This window comes from Microcaecilia unicolor, chromosome 8 (genome assembly GCF_901765095.1).
Source record: "Microcaecilia unicolor chromosome 8, aMicUni1.1, whole genome shotgun sequence".
Classification (NCBI taxonomy): Eukaryota; Metazoa; Chordata; class Amphibia; order Gymnophiona; family Siphonopidae; genus Microcaecilia; species Microcaecilia unicolor.
In genome coordinates, this window is record NC_044038.1 from 22,629,956 (window position 1) to 22,651,929 (window position 21,974).

General features: G+C 44.6%; 1 protein-coding gene across 8 annotated transcripts in view; it reads right to left on the bottom strand.

Annotated features, from left to right (window-relative positions):
* SUN1 (Sad1 and UNC84 domain containing 1) overlaps positions 1 to 21,974 on the bottom strand; it is a 152,971-nt gene that overhangs the window by 120,516 nt on the left and 10,481 nt on the right. For 5 of the 8 annotated variants that reach the window (XM_030212204.1, XM_030212206.1, XM_030212201.1 and 2 more), the window contains exon 1: positions 19,353 to 19,533. The exons of 2 other annotated variants lie outside the window; for them this stretch is intronic. The gene's annotated coding sequence lies outside the window, so the exon portion shown is untranslated. Of the gene's footprint in view, positions 1 to 19,352; positions 19,534 to 21,974 lie in introns of those variants that run through there. One more of the 8 variants, XM_030212200.1, reaches the window with a different exon arrangement.

The window sequence follows — 21,974 nt, forward strand, 5'->3', positions numbered from 1 at the left end:
AGAAAAATGTCAGGAAGTATTTTTTCACGGAGAGAGTAGTGGATGCTTGAAATGCCCTCCCGCGGGAGGTGATGGAAATGAAAACGGTAACGGAATTCAAACACGCGTGGGATAAGCATAAAGGAATCCTGTGCCGAAGGAATGGATCCTCAGGAGCTTAGTCAAGATCGGGAGGCGGGGCAGACTTATACGGTCTGTGCCAGAGCCGGTGGTGGGAAGCGGGACTGGTGGTTGGGAGGCGGGGATAGTGCTGGACAGACTTGTACGGTCTGTGCCAGAGCCGGGGTTGGGAGGCAGGGCTGGTGGTGGGGAGGTGAGGATAGTGCTGGGCAGACTTATACGGTCTGTGCCCTGAAGAGCACAGGTACAAATCAAAGTAGGATATACACAAAAAGCAACAAATATGAGTTATCTTGTTGGGCAGACTGGATGGACCGTGCAGGTCTTTTTCTGCCGTCATCTACTATGTTACTATGTATATATTTCCAAAGATGTCTTGTGCTTGTGGACAAGGGCCAATTTAGCTTTCTTCCACAACCTAGGTTGCAAAGACTTGTCCAATCTATTCAATGCTCTCATTAGGCCACAGAATCTACAGAGATATGCTAGGTCATATGGCCTTGACAGTACATGTAGTCCGTCCTAGCATATTTCAAAGTAGGATCTCAAGTTTTAGTGGACTGGAAAATCTCAGTCTTTATGTTCCAAAATATGCCCCCCCCCCCCTCAATTCAACCAGTGTTGCAATGATGGAGCACAGAAACCAGCCCTTCTCAAGGAACTTTGCATTCCATATCAGTAGCATTATTGTATACTTGCTGTACATGTCTCCAACAGGTTGAGGAGCACACTGCTGTGTTCTTCATATTGTGAGTCCTGTCGGAATTCAAGAGATTACTCCATATCGATTGTCTCTTAAGATCAAAATGTTTTCCTTTCAAGTCTTTATGCAGTCAGTTGCTTCTGACCCAGACAGACAAATCAGCTGACAGTGTTTTATGTGATCAAGCAAGGAGATGCTTGATCCCTTCAACTATGTCAAGGGACAATGTAGGACTTTGGAATCCTACATCACAATAGTTATTCAAACTATTTAAACCCTAGGAAACCAAAACCAGTTGGCAGATAACTTGGCAAAAGGCTGCAACATCATGAATATATTTTGTGGCTGGAAAGAATCCCAAATTTGTTCATTAGCAGCAAGAAAGCAAAGCTACCTTGACTGCCTTCTCTACCTTTACTCACCTATTCCATTGATAGCCAAGACCCTACACATAGTGCTGTACTAGCCTCAATAGAAATGAAAACCCTTAAGTGGCGGCCTTACAGTGGGCCTGGAGATGGTGGAGAGGACAGGGTGGCACGGTGAAAGGGATCAGTCCGTTTGTGCCGTTGGTGGGGAATATGGCCTTCCCAGCAGGAGTGGGAAGGTCGGTTTTTCAAACATGGAGGGAGAAGGGATGTAGATTTATAGGCCAGTTTAGAAAGTCTGGGAAAGATGCGTTCCCAACATTCGAAATGGTTAAAGATGAGCTGAAGATTCCGGGTTGCCAATTTTTGCATATCTCCAAGTGCGGGATTATGTATTACGCGTGGAATGCATGAGCCAGGTAGTAGTGCGTTTTACCACATTAGATCAAGTGTTTCTGCAGATGCCGTCCCATTGTAATAAATTAGCACAGTGGAGCAGAGTGATCAGAGAGAATCTGAAAGGGCATCACCTCTTCAAACTAGCGGCATTGTGGAGCCAGGACGTAGTGGAGGCAATCACAGCAGACCGACTGGGAGCCATTTTTGGGAACCTGCATAAACTAACTCCAAACGCTTCTTTGCAAGACATACAGTATAGAATTCTCTACAGAGTTCACATCACTAAGGAAAGGGGAAAGAAGTTAAGGATGTGGGAGGATGTCACTTGTAATAAGTGTGGGAACAGAGTGGGCACATTTGTACATTCGTTCATGGAATGTCTGGCTCTGAATGCATTATGGTCTGGGGCGCTGAGTGCGCTTGAAGATATCTTACAATGCACTCTGGAGTGGAAGTACTCTTGTCACATTAATGGGGTGTGGGAACTCACTCACGGAACAGGGGTTGGGGGCGGCGCAGAGTGCATTTGTTCTGCTAGCGATGGTATTAATTAAAAAGGGCATCCTGCAAGTCTGGGTTGATGCAGCACCCCCGTCCTTGGACGCGTGGAAGAATAGCATGAGTGAAATGGCAAAGTGGGTGCTCCAAGCGCAAAAATGGAGAAATTAGATCTTACCTGCTAATTTGCTTTCCTTTAGTCCCTCCGGACCGGACCAGGATTGGACTGATGGGTTGTGCTCGCCTACCAGCAGGTGGAGACTGAGAAAAAACTCTGACTCTAGAGAGCCAATAGGAGCCCTGGCCATGTGACCTTAGCCTCAGTATTTGAATAACAAAGCAGGAAAGAAAGAAAGACCTTCTGTGCCGTATGGAATCCTAGCAGCCACAAAGCACTCGGCAATGCCAAGTATCAGAGCTCACCAGCAACTCTCACCAGAGAAGTGGTATGGCCCGATATGTATTACAGCTCACCAGCAACTCTCACTAGAGAAGTGGTATGGCTCACTTGTACTATAGCTCACCAGCAACTCTCACCAGAGAAGCGATATGGCTCACATGTAATATAGCTCACCAGCAACTCTCCCCAGAGAAGTGGTATGGCTCACATATAATATAGCTCACCCGCAACTCTCACCAGAGAAGTGGTATGGCTCACTTGTCTTATAGCTCACCAGCAACTCTCACCAGAGAAGTGGTATGGCCCACTTAAGATTTTATATATATTCCATCAACTGAGCTTACCAGCAACTCTCACCAGAAAAGTGGTAAATCATATTTAAGGTTTTATAGATATTCCAGCAACTGAGCTCAGCCACAACTCTCACCAGAGAAGTGGTATGGCGTATTTAAGGTTTTATAGATAGATTCCAGCAATTGAGCTCACCAGCAACCACCAGAGAAGTGGTATAGACCACGTAAAGTTCTGTATATATATAGTATTGTTCCACGAATCGTAAAGGAATGAATACACTTCCTACTGAATACACTTCCTACTTAATAAAAGAAGCTAAAGAGTAGAGAGAACATGGGAGGGGCCTGGTCCGGTCCGGAGGGACTAAAGGAAAGCAAATTAGCAGGTAAGATCTAATTTCTCCTTCCTTAGCGTCCCTCCGGACCGGACCAGGATTGGACTGATGGGAAGTACCAAAGCAGTAATCTGAAGGGAGGGACCTTATGAAAACTGCAGAGAAATGTTCATGCTGCATAGGCCACCTGGCGACAACTAACATGTAGTGTGTCCCAATGAGCAAAATAAAATGAAACTAGGACTAAGTTGCCAACTTACCAATGTGCACCGAGAGCACCAAAAATCGCCGTAGTAAGAATAGAGCCCGCTTCTGAAGTTGTGGAATATGTTGTAATACGCTGTGGAACTGCCCTCTCAGCGAGAAGAGAAATAGACATTCTCATTTCCTTGATCCTTCGCGATATAGCGGGTTAGAAACAATGAAAAACTTTTACGCCTACTGGCTAGAAGGACAAAACCAATAAGAAAAAACCGATTGGGAAAGGTGAAAACTTTAAACTACAGCAGACCGAAAAGAAGTTACCAACCGTAGAAGTATTCCACACATAGATCTACTTGCTGCAATGGCTACTGGGAAACACTGCTTGAAGAGGAAAACTTTATAGAAAAAGTTATGGCTACTAGAAAACAGAACTTTAAGAGTCTGTTCACCTAGTTCACCTAGCTGGTGGACGAAGCGGGAGGTACAGGTGCAGGACTCCTTTAAGAAACCGCTTTGACAGTGGATGCTGCATAAGCGTGCGGTTGTCAACAGTATCATGCATCACTGATAGAGCTGCCAAATGAACTCTAATGGATGAGTAAGACAGACAAGATTTCGCAAGATGCAGAAGATATTCCAAAACATGCAAAATGGATACTGTTTGTGGAATGAAGTGGCGAGAGGAGTACCACAGAGTGAACCGTCGCCACTTTGATTCATAGGACTTTAATGTAGATTTCTGTCTGGAAGCAATTAAAACTTGAAGTACTTCCTGCGAAAATATCAAAGATGTTGCAGACCCAGGAACCACGCCATAAGTTTGAGTGACTGGGGGTCCGGATGTAGAAGGGTGCCTTGGTTCTGCGTAAACACCTAGTGAGATGATGGAAGAAACGCATAAAGAAGGCTGAAAAACCCCTGCTGGACGTTGGCATCTGTCCCTGTCTCCGTCAAGACTGTTGCTGAACGGAAGAAGCAAGAAATGTTCGTGAGCCTGAAGGCAAAAAGAGATAGCCCTGAAGTGTCGCAGTGAGGAAGTAAGGCTGAAAAAATGAGAGTCCATTCACCTAAATGCAGGGTGACACAACTAAGAAAAAATGAGTACAAACTCAAGAGTATACTCTTAACTCCTCCTTGGCGGATGACATAACCCATTGCCATGGCAAGGACCAACATAGCTCTCTCCGCCTTGTTTGTCAGTAGGGAAAACAAAATTCACCCGAAGGTAAAACGAATTGCTGAGGTCCCCCAGAAAAAAAATATATACAAAAAAGCTTCTGCCAAAAAGTGTACTGCACGAAGCATCCCAATGACAGAACTAAGGTTCTTGAGATAACTAGATGACACTTAAATAGCGCGATTGATGACCCTGAGATTCGCAATAGGATGAAGGAAAATTCCTTCTTGGGCATTAGAAAGTAAAATTGCATTCTGCAGAATAGAGCGAGGAAATGGCCGAAGGCCCAAGGTCACCAAGAAAAATATAAACTGGGATGTTTGCAGAGGAGACAAAAGACTGTGCGCCAACTTGACTAAACAAAGAGAAAATCAGAGATATCTGATGAGAGATCAAATGAGAGGCCTGGCTACAATCACCACCCAACCTAGAGACTGTAAGAAATGCAACACCCGGTGCGTGACCTGAGAACTCTGCTGATAAGACTTTCTCCAATTAGGCAGTCGTCTAGGTAAGAATGAAATGACCCTAAGAGCGCAATGAACATCCTCTTAGATCTATAAAAGAACGGAAGAGAGAGTACTGCTGAAAATGACCGGTTAATGCATAAGCTAAAAACTAGCCATTCTCTGGATCCTGAGGAGAAGAGGAAGGGTGACCAAGGACACCAGTTAAATAGGGCTACAAACTCCAACCCTATCTCTATGGCGTTCCATAGTTGGGTAAGTTCTGAATATAGGAGTCCACCAGCTATGGTAGTACGCTCCGGACAGAAAAAAATTGTCCCAGTATGAACGTCTGATTCACCGGCCTGTAATTTCTTGGATCTCCCTAATCCACATACCACTAATCCACGTACCACGGTCATGCGTCCTCCCTCACTGAGATGTAGATTGTAAGCTCCTTTGAGCAGGGAACGTCCTTCTTTGTTAATTTGTACAGCGCTGCGTAACCCTAGTAGCGCTCTAGAAATGTTAAGTAGTAGTAGTAGTACCAGACTCACACCCAATAGATATGAATGTTGAGCTTGTTTCAGGTTAAAACACCGAACCTAGGCCCAGGGTCCCCGGTGTTCCTAGTGGTGAACAGCCATGGCAAATATTGTATGCGTTAGTTTGCAGAATTACTGCAAAGCCTTGCTTTTGGAGCAGAGATTTCTGTTCGATACTCTCGTGAGAGGTTTTTTTTTTTTTCTTTTCTTTAATGCTGTTCTGGCTGTAGAAAGGTGGACATTTGAGCTTCCCCAGAATGGCAAAACTTATGTACCTATGCCCATTAGATATGAATGCTGGACTTGATGGACTTTAGGCCTTACCCAGCATAACCATACTTATGTACCTATGGTATAAATACACAGGAAGTGAGTGAATCCCCTTCCAATTGAAAGAACACTCTGGAGTGAAGGCGCATAGAATGAAAATGAAAAAGGACAAACTTGGAAATTACCTGTAACGAAAAAAGTGAAGTTGTGCCACAGCCACTTGGTGAAGGCAGTGTAGACAAGACTGTATCTGAATTCAAGAAAGCTTGATATAACATCAGGTCTCTAAGGAAGAGGAAGACATAGCAGATGGTATGTATAGGCATACTGGACCAAACCAGGATGTTTATAATCTGCCAATGCTGAACTGATAGAGTAGTGACAAACACGAGTAGATGGTTTGAGGACCGTCCACTATCTTTAAGTGAAAGGATGAGTTTATTCTCTAAGTGACCATATGTCCTGTAAAAACCAGAAGAAAGCTAAAATGAAAAATGAGAGGCTTCAAGGCAGTTGGAAAAGAAGGGAAGACATGAATAAAGCATGCCTGCTAAGGCAGCTGAGTGACCGGGAGCTTGGTAGACAGGACTGTCCCTCAGAGAATATGAAAGAGCTGATATATCCCCATGGCATCTGAACAATATACTGTATGCCTCTAGAGAAGGCTTCTTAAAGTCGGAAAAAGAAAACACTGTATAACACTACAGCCATTGAGAGTGTCTGTTAAGTTCTTAAAACACTATATTACATCATAGGCATGGAGTAAAATGCTTGAAAGGAACTAAGATATTATGGTCAGAATTGCAAAGTACCAATCAATTGACTCTTACACAATGTAGTCCTATTCACCAGGGAATGAGAAAGACAGAAATTTACTCTATGCCTATAGAAAAAGTTTCTAAAGTTCTTAAAACACTGTATAATACTACAGCTATTGTGCTTGAAATGAATTATGATATTATGATAAGATGTAGATTTTCCACCAGGCAATGAAAAATGACTGAGCACCAGAAAAAACTATTGTTAACAGCCCCGTGATACATAGAAATTTAAAAGAAGAAAAGCTTGTTATATATCCATATATGAAAGGAGCCCCCTTTCAACCAAATATTGCCTGCTGATGTGAAGAGCATTTTAGAATACGCCGTTCAGCACATACAAAAGTGTACACATCTTGGAGCCGAACTGCTCTATGAACTGCAGCCTTACCTTCAGCAGAGAGATCCCCGACTGATAAGATGGAGGGAGAAACAAAATGGCCGCCGTTCGCTCCACTGGCCCTGTGGCGATCGTCGACAGCGCGCCCGACACCTCCGAACAAGCGGAGCCCAGTGGAACGGCGAAGAAACAACAGCCGGCGAAAAAGGCCCTGAAAAAACTGGAGGCAGCACCGGACCCGAAGAAACCTTGAAGGGAGAGCAAAATTTACACATTCCGGCTGCGTGAACTGCGCGACGCTGACCGACAGCAGCTGTTTGAACTTTTAAGCCATATCGGAAAAAACAGGTGGCCGCGCTTACGCGGTTCGCACCTTTCTTTTTTTTTTTTTTCATTTGTTTAAACTGCCGCCACCAAAACGCAAGAAAATGGAGGAAATTAAATCTGACGAGAAAAATCGCTGTTTAAAGTCACAGATACTGAATTATTTTCTTCTGTTTGTTTTTTTTTTTTATAACCCCTCAATCATAATAAAACACTGGAGCTGCCTGCTCGTTAGAAGTCTGGGGAAAGAAAGGCTGCTTCTTTGAATTTCCTTTTATTTGATTTAATTCTTTTAAAGCAGCTACCTGTTAAAAGTGGCTGCCTCTCCCAAAGACGGTACACCTTTCCAGAGAAAGGGACGGCCCTTCCCTGCTAAGCCAGGGAGATGGGGAGGAAGGGGGGTGGACTCGAGACACCCGAGTTTAACACCCCCGAGGCTGTCAAAGAAAGAAGAGAAAGGAAACCCTGTCAAGCCTCTAAATAAGATTCCAGGCACAGAAGAATTATCACAAATATCTGTAATATCTAAAGAGAAAAGGAGAGAGACTAATGGGCTCACTTCCTACCTGCTGAGAGACTGAGAAAATACTGAGGCTAAGGTCACATGGCCAGGGCTCCTATTGGCTCTCTAGAGTCAGAGTTTTTTCTCAGTCTCCACCTGCTGGTAGGCGAGCACAACCCATCAGTCCAATCCTGGTCCGGTCCGGAGGGACGCTAAGGAACTGCTGTTTCTCTGGGCAAGCGGCAGTATCGAAACATATGGGGAAGGGTGCTCTCTTCGTTCTCTAAAAACAAAGGGTCTTGAACCAGGAATCCGGGACAAAGGGTGGGAGGGGAAGAGAGCGGGAGGGAGGGGTGGGGCATGGTGGGGATTGGGGGGGAAATAAAAAAGGGGAAAGTTATGAAGTTCAATATTATAGTGCTTACGATGCATAGAATATGTTTGGATTTCAATGTTGGAACATCTTGTTTTTTTCTCTTTTATGCTGTAATGTGGTTTGTGGTTGACTTCATACAACAAAGAAATTTCAAAAAAAAAAAAAAAAGAAATGGATTCCTCTTCTTAAAAGTGGCTGTTTTCCCTTTATTCAAGAAGTTTCTAACACGAGGTCAGGGCATACGCTTGCATCCCAACTTCGGCTCCCTTACTCTGAAATAGAGAATGGCACGGGAACGGGTAATCGCAGTAAACCCCAGTAATCCACAGTAAAACCGCAGGAATCAGAAAAATTTTCAAAGTTTTACCACAGGTGCAAAAAGAGGTTATTTCCCCGCCCTGCAAGGAGCGGTAATAACCCCTGCACCCGTGGTACAACAGATGCGTATCTTTTCGCCGTCCTCCCTCACTTTCTAGTCCGGTGTCGCTTGCTCGTTCTCCCTGCCCCGCCTGTATCGCAATCTCCCTCCCCCCCCTGCAAGCTCTGGTGTCACTTCTCCACTGTGCTCCAACTGCAGCCTTTCCATCTTCCAGGCTACCGGCAGCATTAGCAAAGCAAGCATGCTGCCTTCACGCAGCCCGGAAGCCTTCTCTCTACTGCGACTGCCTGTTTCTCTTTTACCAGCGTTTACCTGGCTTTCTTGGGGGAGATCTCTATTTCAGTTTTTCTGTGGTTCCCTGTTTTGTATAGTGGGAAAAGAATTAAATGTGATTGGGAGTTGTAGAATGATTAGAAAAATTAGTGCTCATTATTGCTTGCTATGTGAATGAATATTCCATCACTGTTTCATTACTGCTTGCCAGACCAGTCCAGTATTATTACATTTTAAGGGCATTTGTTTTAATTAGTTTATACAGTCCTTACATACACATGATTTTGCTTTTTAAACCCAAAGGTAAATCTTAAGGGTGGTTGAACAGTGAGGCTTCTGTGGATAGGGACAGAGTTCGCGGGGGCGGGGACAAACTTTGTCCCCGCATCATTTCTACTCTGCAAGCACAGAAGTTGAGTAGCACATAGTTGCCTCTTTGGGACCTGCCACCTTCAATTCAAGATAGTGATTGGTCTTCATTCCCAGTTCTCAAGAGCTTCCAGCAGGCCAGGTTTTCAGGAAAACCCTAATGAATACCCATGAAAGATTTACAAACAGTAGGAGGTAGGCATGCAAATCTCTCTAGTGAAAGCAGAGAACTGCAGACAGAAAAATGTCCAGATGAGTTTAAAACCTATTTATCCATCCTACCTACTGGACATTAATATAAAATTCTGATGTCCGAGAAAAGCCATACAGTGGCAATCCTGAGCACATTTTACAAGGCCTCCTAAATGTGTCAAAATAAGTACATGTAAGTATATGCAAAGTTTGCCAGTGGCTTAATCTGGCCCTGCCCATGACAATACGAAAACTGATTCTTAGTTTTCAGAGTGGCATTAATAAGAAAGAGAACTGTAAATCATTCCCTGTCCCTTTATTCCATTTCCTTTATGTATATCTGTGGGGCCTACATGTGTTTGTGCATATATTTCTGTTCTATGCCGTCTAAACTTAGCGCCGGAACAATACAGGGAAACAATGCCCCTGTGACTGAAGCTATTAGCATGCAAATTTAAGTGTGCCATTAGCTTCAATTGTGGAGAAAAAACATGAGGTGATATTCAGACATGTTGATGCTGTTTGCCAGGAATCTGTCAGTATTTTTCTGTCATTTCTAACGAAAGCACTGAACCCAACTTCTGAAAGTTAGGCAGATATGAGCTTTAAAAAAGGACCAACCAACAGTGTTCAAATAGTTCAGTTTTAAATAAGCTGCTTTTTTATATTGGATTCAGCTCCAAAACAGATATATAAAAGCTGTGTCTTGCTGAATCTAAGAGATGGTTGTACCTTATGCTTAATGTCCAACTTCTTAGAGACCAGTTGCAAAGCGACCAGAGTTTACCACATATTTGCCATCCATGCATTAAACCATGGACTAGTACCACAACTGTGGCCTCTGTAGCTTCTATAATTTTTAAAAAGAGGCCAAAGACATCAGTTCTAGAAACTACCTATTGGTGGAGGGGGAAAAGTTCCTTCAACAAACCTAGAGTAAGATGTATGCTTAAGGAGATGAATATCTTATATGATATGATGAGGGATCGCAAAGGATTACTGTGGATATTTTTTCTCCCTCAGGAGAAGAAACATCTATAAAAGTATCAAGGGTCCCTATGATTTCCCAGAATAAAAAATAAATGTTCTGAGTTGTGAAAGAGGTGATAAGGTGTGGCCATCCAGCAATTACAGATTACTGGGTGGCCCAGAGATTACTGGATCCCAAGAAAACTGCAGTACAGGAGTAACGTCTCTAGATTTCAAGCTTATTAATGTAGCATCATCCTTATATTACATCCTCGATAACCATTAACTCCTCCTTTTCCTAAGAGATCCCACATGTCTGCCCCACGCCTTCTTAAACTCTGACACAGTCTTCGTCTCCACGACCTCCAACGGAAGGCCATTCCACGCATTCACCACCCTTTCCGTGAAAAAGTATTTCCTCAGGTTTGTCCTAAGCCCATTTTTTCTTAACTTCATCTTATGCCCCCTCCTGTACATTAACGCCTCTGAGATATTTAAACATCTCTATCTTATCCCCTCTCTCCCAGCTCCAGGGTGTCCACCCCATTACAGAGTTTGGTATCATACACAAAGATAAAAGCTTACCAGACAGTCCTTCTGTAATATCACTCACAAAGATGTTAAAAAGAGCCGGCCCAAATCAAGGACCTTCAATCTGTTGATGATTTATAGAGGTGGAGGCATTACTTTTCATTTAACCCATATAATTAACTAGATTACTCAACTGGCAGAAATTCATTACCTGTCATACAGGTACAGCATCAGCACAAGCCATGCCATGGTAGTTTTAAAAGCAGGCTGCAGAGATAACATCAGGCTTAGAGATCACAATATAAAGCTCCAGGGGTGTAAAACTGAACATGAGAGAAAAAGAAATTCATGCACAGGATAGTGGAAACCTTGAATGCCCTCCTAGAGATGGTGTGAGAGAAAAGCCATAGTAGAATTTTTTTTTAATGTGATAACACTGATGGAGCAACAGTTACACCCCTAGAAGTCAATAACACCATTTTAATAAATTACTAATAAAAAAGGCCCGTTTAACGCAATGAAACGGGCGCTAGCAATGTAATGAGTTCCTGCCATTACCACGGTTGTATTCTGAATATAATTGTTGTTTACATGTGTAAGATTTTTTATATACAATATTTTTTGTGTAAACTGTGTTACAATGTGGTAAAAGTTTTCCTTGTTCAGGCCCTTCAGTCAGTTTAACAATCACATCATTAGAGCTCCTTACTCTTGAGAATGCAACATACAGTTGCCCATGTGAGTGAGTGACTGTGTGTTTTACAAACAATGTAACAGAGATACACAGAGTGATTGTGTGTGTCTATGTGTGATGTCTGTGTGTGAGAGTGACAAAGTGATTAAATGTTTGTCTTCCCTTCCGTTCTGTGCACTTGCCTCCACTGATGTTCGGACCTCCCTGTATATGATTGTTTGTTAGAGATTCAATCCACTCCACTTCCCTCCTCCAAGTTCCGTTCTGATTGGTGAGGGCGGGGACAGTGAGAGCCAGTAAAATACAGACTTACGACCCCTACACTGCCACAGTGCCAGGGAGTCAGCTTCAGAATAGAATTTCAAAGAACAACAATTCCCCCCCCCCCCCCTCCCAAGGAAATATCCATAGAATCACATAGTATGACACAGCCAGGTCATGTGACCCATTGGTATAAATGGAAAAAACCCCCCACAATACTTTCACAATGGTATGGCCTATATGAATTGTATTTATATATACAGATTTAACCTTATAGTATTTCATCTCTCAGGTTGCACACACACAAATCTTCCTAAATGAAATAAAAAATATTTGTTTTTCTCTATAAAAAAGAGATTCTAACACCTACTATCTATCAGTTTTATTTTACACATCTTCCTGCCTTCTCTCCCAAACAAAACAAAAAATATCTCTTTAAATTTACAAGGAGCCTTTTCAAGAGAGTATCTATGAAAACTGCCAACTTGAAAAACAAACTTGAAAATGTAATTGTTTCTTTCCACTTGCCCCAAGCATAAAGCTCATACAATTCACCAGTGTGTTCCCATTAAAATATCGATATCCAAATATTTAAAATAATGGCTCTGCTACTTTGTACTGAATTTAAAGACTACCATCGAATCCATCAGGTCACTGCTGGGCTTCCAAATTTAGGGATCCTTTTACAAAGCTGTGCTAGTGATTCTGGCACAGCAAATGCAATGAAGCTCATGGGCTTCGTCACATTTGATGCACTGGAATTGCTAGCGTAATTTTGTAAAATGGAGCCCTTAAACAGGCTGAAAAGCACAGGGCATAGATCAAACATAAGGTAAAATTAGGTCTTACCTGATAATTTTCTTTCCTTTAGCAACAGCAGATGAATCCAGGAACTGGCGGGTTGTGTCCATCTACCAGCAGGTGGAGATAGAGATAACAGAACTCTTGGGAGAAAAGCAGACGGCCAGCCCCTCTATCAGTTAGTATATGTCTTTCGAAAGCAGTAGAATTAGGCCAATCAACTCAATAATTTTAACGTAAAACCCATCTTCACTATAATAAAAGAGAACCAACTAGAAAAACTAACTATGGAACCGAAGCTGCAACATTATCTGCCAAAGCAGAGTTTCTCCTTTTTATATCTTTATTTTTCATATCTGACTGACTGCATTAGAGAAAAAAAAAAAAAAGCGTAGAGCAGCGGAAAAAATAGTCGGCTATCGGGAGGGATCCTGGATTCATCTGCTGTTGCTAAAGGAAAGAAAATTATCAGGTAAGACCTAATTTTACCTTCCTTGTCACAAACAGCAGATGAATCCAGGAACTGGTGGGATGTACCAAAGCCTACCCTAAGAAGGGTGGGAAGCTGACATCCCCCGCGCCAAGACCTGAGCCCCGAAACGTGCATCTTCCGTGGAGGCAACATCCAAGCGATAGTGTTTAACAAAAGTATGCCGAGACGCCCAAGTAGCTGCTCAACAAATTTCATCTACATGAAGAGTAGAAGTCTCTGCCCAGCATGTCGCCTGTGCTCAAGTAGAATGAGCTCGTAGAGCCAAAGGTGGCTCTCGACCTTGTGACAGATACGCTGAAGCAATGGCCTCCTTAATCCAATGCGCTATAGAGGCTTTGGAGGCCGCCTCACCTTTCCGTGGCCCCGAAAGGACAAAGAGGTGGTCCGATCTCTGAAATTCATTGGTGGAGTGGAACAGGTGGATGTGAAACATCTGTTCTCGCTTTCCAAAAATACTAGGACTAGGGGGCATGTGATGAAACTACAGTGTAGTAAATTTAAAACAAATCGGAGAAAATGTTTCTTCACCCAACGCATAATTAAACTCTGGAATTCGTTGCCGGAGAACGTGGTGAAGGCGGTTAGCTTGGCAGAGTTTAAAAAGGGGTTAGACGGTTTCCTAAAGGACAAGTCCATAAACCACTACTACTACTACTACTTAACATTTCTAGAGCGCTACTAGGGTTACGCAGCGCTGTACACTACTAAATGGACTTGGGAAAAATCCACAATTCCAGGAATAACATGTATAGAATGTTTGTACATTTGGGAAGCTTCTGGATTGGCCGCTGTCGTGGACAGGATGCTGGGCTCGATGGACCCTTGGTCTTTTCCCAGTGTGGCATTACTAATGTACTTATGACCTGAAGATAACGCAAAAGCACCCTTCGGACATCCAATAGCCAAAGGGATGCAAACTCCCCTGGAAAATCCTCTTTCCTAAACGATGGGAGAAACAGAGTCTGATTGAGATGGAATTCTGAAACTACCTTTGGAAGAAAGGAAGGAACCGTCCGAATCGAGACCCCCAAATCTGAAAACTGCAAAAAGGGAGCTCTACAAAACAAGGCCTGCAGTTCGGAAATGCGCCGAGCTGCGGAAATAGCTACCAAAAGGACAGCCTTACGTGTAAGGTCCTTATCAGTTGTCTTTTGTAAAGGCTCAAAGGGAGGCGCCTGCAATGTTTTGTTACATTTGTACCCCGCGCTTTCCCACTCATGGCAGGCTCAATGCGGCTTACATGGGGCAATGGAGGGTTAAGTGACTTGCCTAGAGTCACAAGGAGCTGCCTGTGCCTGAAGTGGGAATCGAACTCAGTTCCTCAGTTCGCCAGGACCAAAGTCCACCACCCTAACCACTAGGCCACTCCTCCACTCCACTGCACTGAGCACCAGGTTTAGCCACCAAGAAAGACAAGGCCGCCGAACAGGCGGACGTAGATTGACTCCTCGTAAAAAACTAGCCACATCAGGGTGAGCTGCTAAGGAGAATCCGGCTACTCGACCTCGAAAACAAGCTAGAGCTGCTATTTGCACTCGCAGAGAGTTAAACGCAAGACCCTTAGAAAGGCCTTCCTGGAGGAAATCCAGTATTACTGAAATCAAAGCCAGAAAGGGAGAACCGGTCTTCTACTCACACCATAAAAGATTTTCCATACCTGGGCATAAGCGTACGAAGTGGACCGTTTCCGTGCTTGTAGAAGCGTGGTAATCACAGGTTCTGAAAACCCTTTATTTCTCAATCGGTTCCTTTCAATAGCCAGGCCGTAAGACCAAAGCGGGAGGGATTTTCCATCTGAACAGGGCCCTGGCACAGTAGATCCGGAGTTACCGGAAGTCGCAGTGGAGTGTCATGCAGTAAGCGAACAAGGTCTGCATACCACGGTCTCCAGGCCCAGTCTGGAGCCACCAGGACCATGAGCCCGCGATGATGACTGATGCGATGAAGAACTCTTCCTATCAGACGCTAAGGAAGAAACACAGAGTAGTCCCTGCTTTGGCCACGGCTGCAGTACGGCATCAATTCCTGCAGACTCTGGCTGTCTTTTCTGGGAAAAGAATCTGGGCATCTTGGCATTCTGAGCTGTGGCCATGAGGTCTATCACTGGAGAAATCAGTCTGAATGCTGCCACCGCCGAAAGCGTCACTCCACCGCATCCAGAGTTCGACTGAGGAAATCCACCTGGACATTGGACTGGCCCACAATGTGAGCCGCTGATAGGCAAAGAACATGAGTCTCCGCCCACTCCATGAAACGAGATGCCTCCACCGCTAGAGACATGCTGCGAGTCCCTCCTTGCCGATTGATGTAAGCTACCGTCGTCAAATTGTCCGACAACACCCGAAAAGGTCTCCCTTGCAGGAGATCCTGAAAATCAGCCAAGGCATTCACTACCGCTCTCAACTCCAAACAATTTATGGACCACACCACCTCGAGAGAGGTCCAAGTCGCCTGCGTCACTGTGTAGACAATGAGCTCCCCAACCGGCCAGACTGGCATCCGTCACGACCACCACCCAATTCAGGGAGGCTAACGGCATGCCCTTCCGCATGGTGGTCGGGCAGATCCACCAAGACATGCTGCCCCTGGCTGCATCCGTCCAGGGCAGATGGCATTGATAGTCCAGAGATGTTGGAGACCATCTGCTCAAAAGAAACAATTGCAGAGGCCGCATGTGAGCCCTCGCCCATGGCACCACTTATAGGGTAGCCGCCATAGACCCCAGGACTTGGACATAGTCCCAAACCCATGGGCAAGTCATCTGTAGCAAGGCATGCACCTGTGCCACCAGCTTTACTCTCCGGCCATTGGGAAGGAAGACCTTCCCTACTTTCGTGTCGAAAAGTACCCCCAGGTATTCCAAGGTCTGAGTCGGACACAGTTGACTCTTGTCCAGGTTGATAACCCATCCCAACAGACGAATTGAGATCACCCTGGAGGAGGCAGTCCGATTCTCCTGCAGAGAGGAGGCCTGAATCAACCAGTCGTCGAGATAAGGATGAACCTGAATTTCCCTCCTTCTGCAAGAAGTCCGCCACCACCACCATGACCTTTGAAAAGGTGCGTGGCGCCATGGCCAGGCCAAAGGGAAGAGCTCGAAACTGGACCTAAAATCGCAAACCTGAGGAACCTCTGATGCGGTTGCCAAATTGGAATGTGCAGGTAAGCTTCTTTGAGGTCTAGCGCCATCAAGAACTCCCCCAGCTGAACTGCCACAATAACGGCTCGTAATGTCTCCATGCAAAAATGACAAACTCACAGAAACTTGTACATGACCCTTAAATCGAGAACCAGGCAAAAGGTTCCGCCTTTCTTTGGTACTACAAAGTAAATGGAATAGCGGCCTTTGCACAACTCGGGAGGAGAGATGGGCACTATGGCTCCAGCCTTAGAAGTTCTCGCAATGTGGCTAGAACTGCTACCCGCTTTGACTGCGTTCCGCATGGAGACTCCAGAAAAAATTCTGTGACAAGTGCACTGAATTCTCGTTTGTATCCATCCCTCACCACATCTAGTACCCATTGGTCTGAAGTTATCTTGACCCACTCTGGGAGAAACAGAGAAAGGCGCCCTCCCCTACCTGCTGCACCCCATCATTGTGAGGTGCGAGGAGCGGCTCCATGTCGACCAGGGGCTCCCGCAGCTCGCTTTTCATTGTGAAAGAAAGATCTTTGCTGGAAACGGGGATGCTGAAAGGAGCCAGAAGTTTGACCTGGGCGAAAATGGCGCGCATCCCGAAAACGGGATTTAGCAGGTCCCCGTCTGGAAGCCAGCCTAGGCTTATCTTCAGGGAGACGCTGGGATTTGGACTCCCCCAAATCCTTAACAATTTTCTCCAAGTCTTCTCCAAACAACAGTTTACCTTGAAAAGGCAGACGAATAAGTCGTTGTTTGGAATCCATGTCAGCCGACCAATGACGGAGCCATAACATCCTCCGAGAGGAGACAGCCAAAGCCATAAGAGCGAACCAAGTTATAAAGGGCGTCCGCTAAATAAGCCAGCCCTATCTCCATTTGAGCAAAGGCCGGAGCCCCAGAATTCTCTGGTTCCTGGAGAGACTCCTGTCCAGAGTGGAGCCAAGTCAGACAAGCTCTAGCCACATAGGAACTACAAATGGAAGCCTGCAGAGTCAACGAAGCTACCTCAGAGGAACGCTTCAAAGATGCTTCTAGATGTCTATCTTGCATGTCCTTGAGTGCTACTCCACCCTCAACTGGCAGAGTAGTCTTTTTAGTGACCGCAGTCACAAGAGCATCCACCTTCGGTAGGGCAAACTGCTCCAATCACGCCGACGTGACCGGATAAAGACAACACATGACCTTGGAAACCCTCAGAGCACTATCTGGATCCGCCCACCCGCAGAAATCAACTCATCAATGGCCTCATGCACTAGAAAAGCCCTAGCTGGACGCCTAGTGCTGGCCATCTTAGGATTCACAGACAGTGCCAACATCTGGGTCTTCGACATTTAAAGCTTCTAAAGCTTGCAAAATTAAGGATGATAATTCATCTTTGTGGAAAAGCCACACCAAAGATGAATCATCCGCCTGATCGTGAGGAAGGTCAAGCTCCTCAATGTCCTCCCCCACCGCCTGTCTCCAGGATCCCTCAGAGGGGGCCACAACCAATGGAGCCGCCAATCCTAGGGCCAAGGACCCCTCCTGAGTACCATGAGAGATCCTTAAGAGCCGCCCCATCATCCGTCAGGGGCCCAAGAACTGAGAAAGGTTCAGAGGAGAGACCTGAGGAAGAAAGGGGGAGGGCCCGCTTCATCACAAATGTCTGATGCATCAATAAAACAAATTCTGGAGAAAATAATTCCCCCGGGGCAACAGGAGCCACAGGCCCAGGACCTGTCCGCATTTCCGACCCCCCCCCCCCCCCCGATAATGCCCCAACTGAAGGAAAAGGCGGGAGAGCAGGAAGCGCTACTGGACCTGCTTCAGTAGCACTAGGCAAAATGGCGCGCGAACCACGCACCTCAGCGCGGGAAAACGCCATCTCCCCGATGAAAGGAGAGCCCTCTGCCCCAGGTACCTCAGCACTGCAAATTCCTGCCACCAAATGCCGCTTCCCACAGTGGGAAAAGCGTTTTACCACTTCTGCCGCCATGCCACCCTGCCACGAGGAAAATAACCCAAAGCCGGCACTCACCAGCTGATCCCCCCTGAAGCACTGAATCGGGCAGCAGGAGCCAAGGGAAACCGCTCTGGCTCTAACAGCAGCAGAAGTCAGGCAGACAGAAGCAATTCTCCTCAGCTCTCAATAAATTTCTCTCTTTTTTTTTTTTTTTTTTTTTTTTAGTGAGGAGGGAAGGAGAGAGCAAAACATGAGAGAATTGAAGCCTGTCAGCAGACAGTACGGGGTGAGGCAGGGACCTTGCAGTAAGGTATGCCTCCAAAGCTAACACCCTCAGACACCCCTTCCCAGCTCAACTGGCCAGCGGCCCAGGAGCACTCTCAGTGGCCTTGAATCCAGGAGCTGGAGATAGAGATATACTAACTGATAGAGGGGCTGGCCCGTCTGCTTTACTCCCAAGAGTTGTTATCTCTATCGCCACCTGCTGGTAGATAGACACAACCCACCAGTTCCTGGATTCATCTGCTGTTTGTGACAAGGAAAGCATCTGAAAACAAAAATAGAGAATGATACATATAAGCTTTGAACCTTTAAAAAATCTTCTGGTTATCTTAACACCAATTTATTGTGCTGCCAAAAAAAGTTCACATGGATGGCAAAACATTACATATGAAACAAAAAATATAAAAGGTTTTGTACAGTGTAACACTCTAGCCAGTCATGCAGTAATTTGCTAAGTGACTTCTCTGTCACTTACCAGCAGTTTAGAAGTCTGAAATGCTGCAACTACAGAACACAATAGCAGCTTTAAAGACCACACTAAAAATACAGCTGCTGTAACATAGTACAGGTTAAGAAATGCAGCCTGACTCACACGAAGTGATTAAGATGTTTACATGCTGGGAATGCCAACAACCCGAGACACTTGGGAATTAAATAAAAAGAAATCAAAAGTACTAGCCGCATGTGCATGCAAAGCAGGCCTGGTCCAATTAAATAAGAACAGCACTACAACATGATACGTAAACAGCACAACCAAACATCATGAAATCGACAAAAATAAAATTAATCAGCTTGCAACAAGGTACGTAGATCGAAAAAACCAGCCTCATTTACAACTTGCTCCCTTGTGCAGCACCAACACCGATTTATCAAGTCTGCAGATAGAAAAATAATTATAAATATATCTAACCTGTATTTCAAATCCAGTATCCTCTTTCATTCACACATTTGTAAAGAGATGATTGGGATGTAGTCTACATCCCTTATCCTGTGCCACTGTGTTTCTCAAAAGCCAAGTTTCCAAGTTGACAGCATATTCTATTCCACGCTGCTGCAAAATCCCAAAATGGCTTCCCAGTCTCAACAAAGCCTGAAGGATCAGGCTAATCTGATCCACCCACTCACTGTTGCTCCTGTCAGTCTGATGCTATTTGAACTTATTGGATGCTGCTGTATTTGAACCAGCCCACTAAGCCTTTAACCCACTGGCTTCCTTCCATAAGGAAAGAAAAGACTGCCTAAATTTAAATGTCCCATGCTATCACTGAAATCTATCCCGTAGCAGAGTTTATTTTTAGACAGACGTGGATTGTTCTTCACAGATTTTCCACTAATGCTACAGTTCAAAATTTCATTGCCAAGGTAACATCACACTTGCGTTTTTAAGAACAAACGATGTCTTAATATAGTGGCATAAAAGTTTCTAAACAGGTTACAGCAAATTCCAGCCACAGCTGGGAAACAAAGTTGGATCTTTCTATACAATGAAACAACTCACAGTATGAGCATGATAGGAGTATAGGGTCAGAGAGTTAAATCCATCATGAAGAGAGAAACGAGGCACAAAGCACAACATGGAGTTAATTTGTTACCACAGCAGAGGCAAATACAGAGTGAGATATAAAGTGCTCTCTAAACAGGTCATTTGCAAACACAATACATTTCTAAACAATGCCTTCAGGAATACATTGCTTCATTCTTCTTTGAGAGCAATTTGTAGTTTCTAAAACGTGCACTCTTATAAAGCTGGCAAAAGAATTGAATGATGAGTTGTTGTTGTTTTTTTAACATAGGCAGAAAATGGAAGGATTATTATGGAACACTTTTTTTTTCCACAAGCAAAGCTATTTTATAAATGAAAGTATGATCCACCTGCAAAGGACTAAAATATAAACTAACATATGCATCCGGTTTCTCTTACATAAGCAGGCAACTATGGAATGCACTACAAAAATCCACAAAAACAACACACGACATAACTAATTTCCAAAAATTACTAAAGATTCATCCTAAACACCAGAGAAACAAAATTCATACCAGAACTGCACAAAACGGAACTCTCTACCTCTGACTGCTTAAGCTAACTTATCACGATTGAACTTTAACCCAATACCTTCTACTTCTCATTACGAAAATGAATTCTCTTTACTTGATTGCCTAATCCACTCTGTCACCTGCATTATAACTATGTTCTCATTCCAGAACTGGTGATCGCCATTACAGAATAATGTAAGCCACATTGAACCTGCAAATAGGTGGGAAAATGTGGGATACAAATGCTACAAATAAATAAATCCTTCAACATATAGGGGTCCTTTTACTAAGCTGTGCTAGTAAATAGGCTTAGAGGGGCATAATCGAACACCCATTTCCATGGGCGTCTATGTCCGAGAACAGGTACGTGAAGAGGCAGGACAGACGGTATTTTTGGAAAAAATGGGCGCCCATCTTTTTTTTTCGATAATACAGTTTGTGCCCGGCAAATGCATCGGATTTGAGCTGGGCGGTTTCGTTTTTCAGCGATAATGGAAACCGAAGGCGCCCAGCTCAAAAATGAACAAATCAAAGGCATTGGGTCCTGGGAGGGGTCAGGATTCGTAGTGCATTGGTCCCCCTGACATGCCAGGACACCAACCAGGCACCCTAAGTGGCACTTGTAACAAGTAAAAAAAAAAATTTAAATACCTCCCAAGTCCATAGCTCCCATCCCTTGGGTGCTGAGCCCCTCAAATCCCCCCCAAAACCCACTGCCCACAACTCTACACCATTACCATAGCACTTATGGCTGAAGGGGGGCACCTACATGTGGGTACAGTGGGTTTTGGAGGGCTCCCATTTACCACCACAAGTGTAACAGGTAGGGGGGAGGGATGGGCCTGGGTCCACTGCACCCACTAACAACTGCTCCAGGGACCTGCATACTGCTGTGATGGAGCTGGGTATGACATTTGAGGCTGGCATACAGGCTGGGAAAAAAAGTTTTTAAAGTTTTTTTTTTTTTTTGTGGGAGGGGGTTAGTGACCACTGGGGAGTAAGGGGTGGTCATCTCCGATTCCCTCCGGCGGTCATCTGGTCATTTAGGGCACTTTTTGGGGACTTGTTTGTGAAAAAAAAGGGTCCAAAAAATGACCCAAATTCGCACTAAAACGCCTTTCTTTTTTCGATTATCGACCAAAGGCGCCCATCTCCCGCCTTCACCACGCCTCCGACACCTTTGCCCATTTCCGCAACAGATTGCAGTTGAAGACGCCCAAAATCGGCTTTCAATTATACCAATTTGGGCACCCATCTCCCGATTTGGGTCGAAATATGGGCGCCCAACACTTTCAAAAATAAAGCTATTAGAGTATAATGCTGGACTTTGTGCAGCCCATTTCTAGAATGGCTGTAAATTCAGCCTTTTTGATTATTTTTCTGAACAATGCGAGAACTAAATGTATGATTTTAAGACACTATCAATGTAGGATTAAACCTACTTAAAATCTGAACTAGCAGAAAGCTTACCTATACAATGCTTTCTTTACTATTTAGA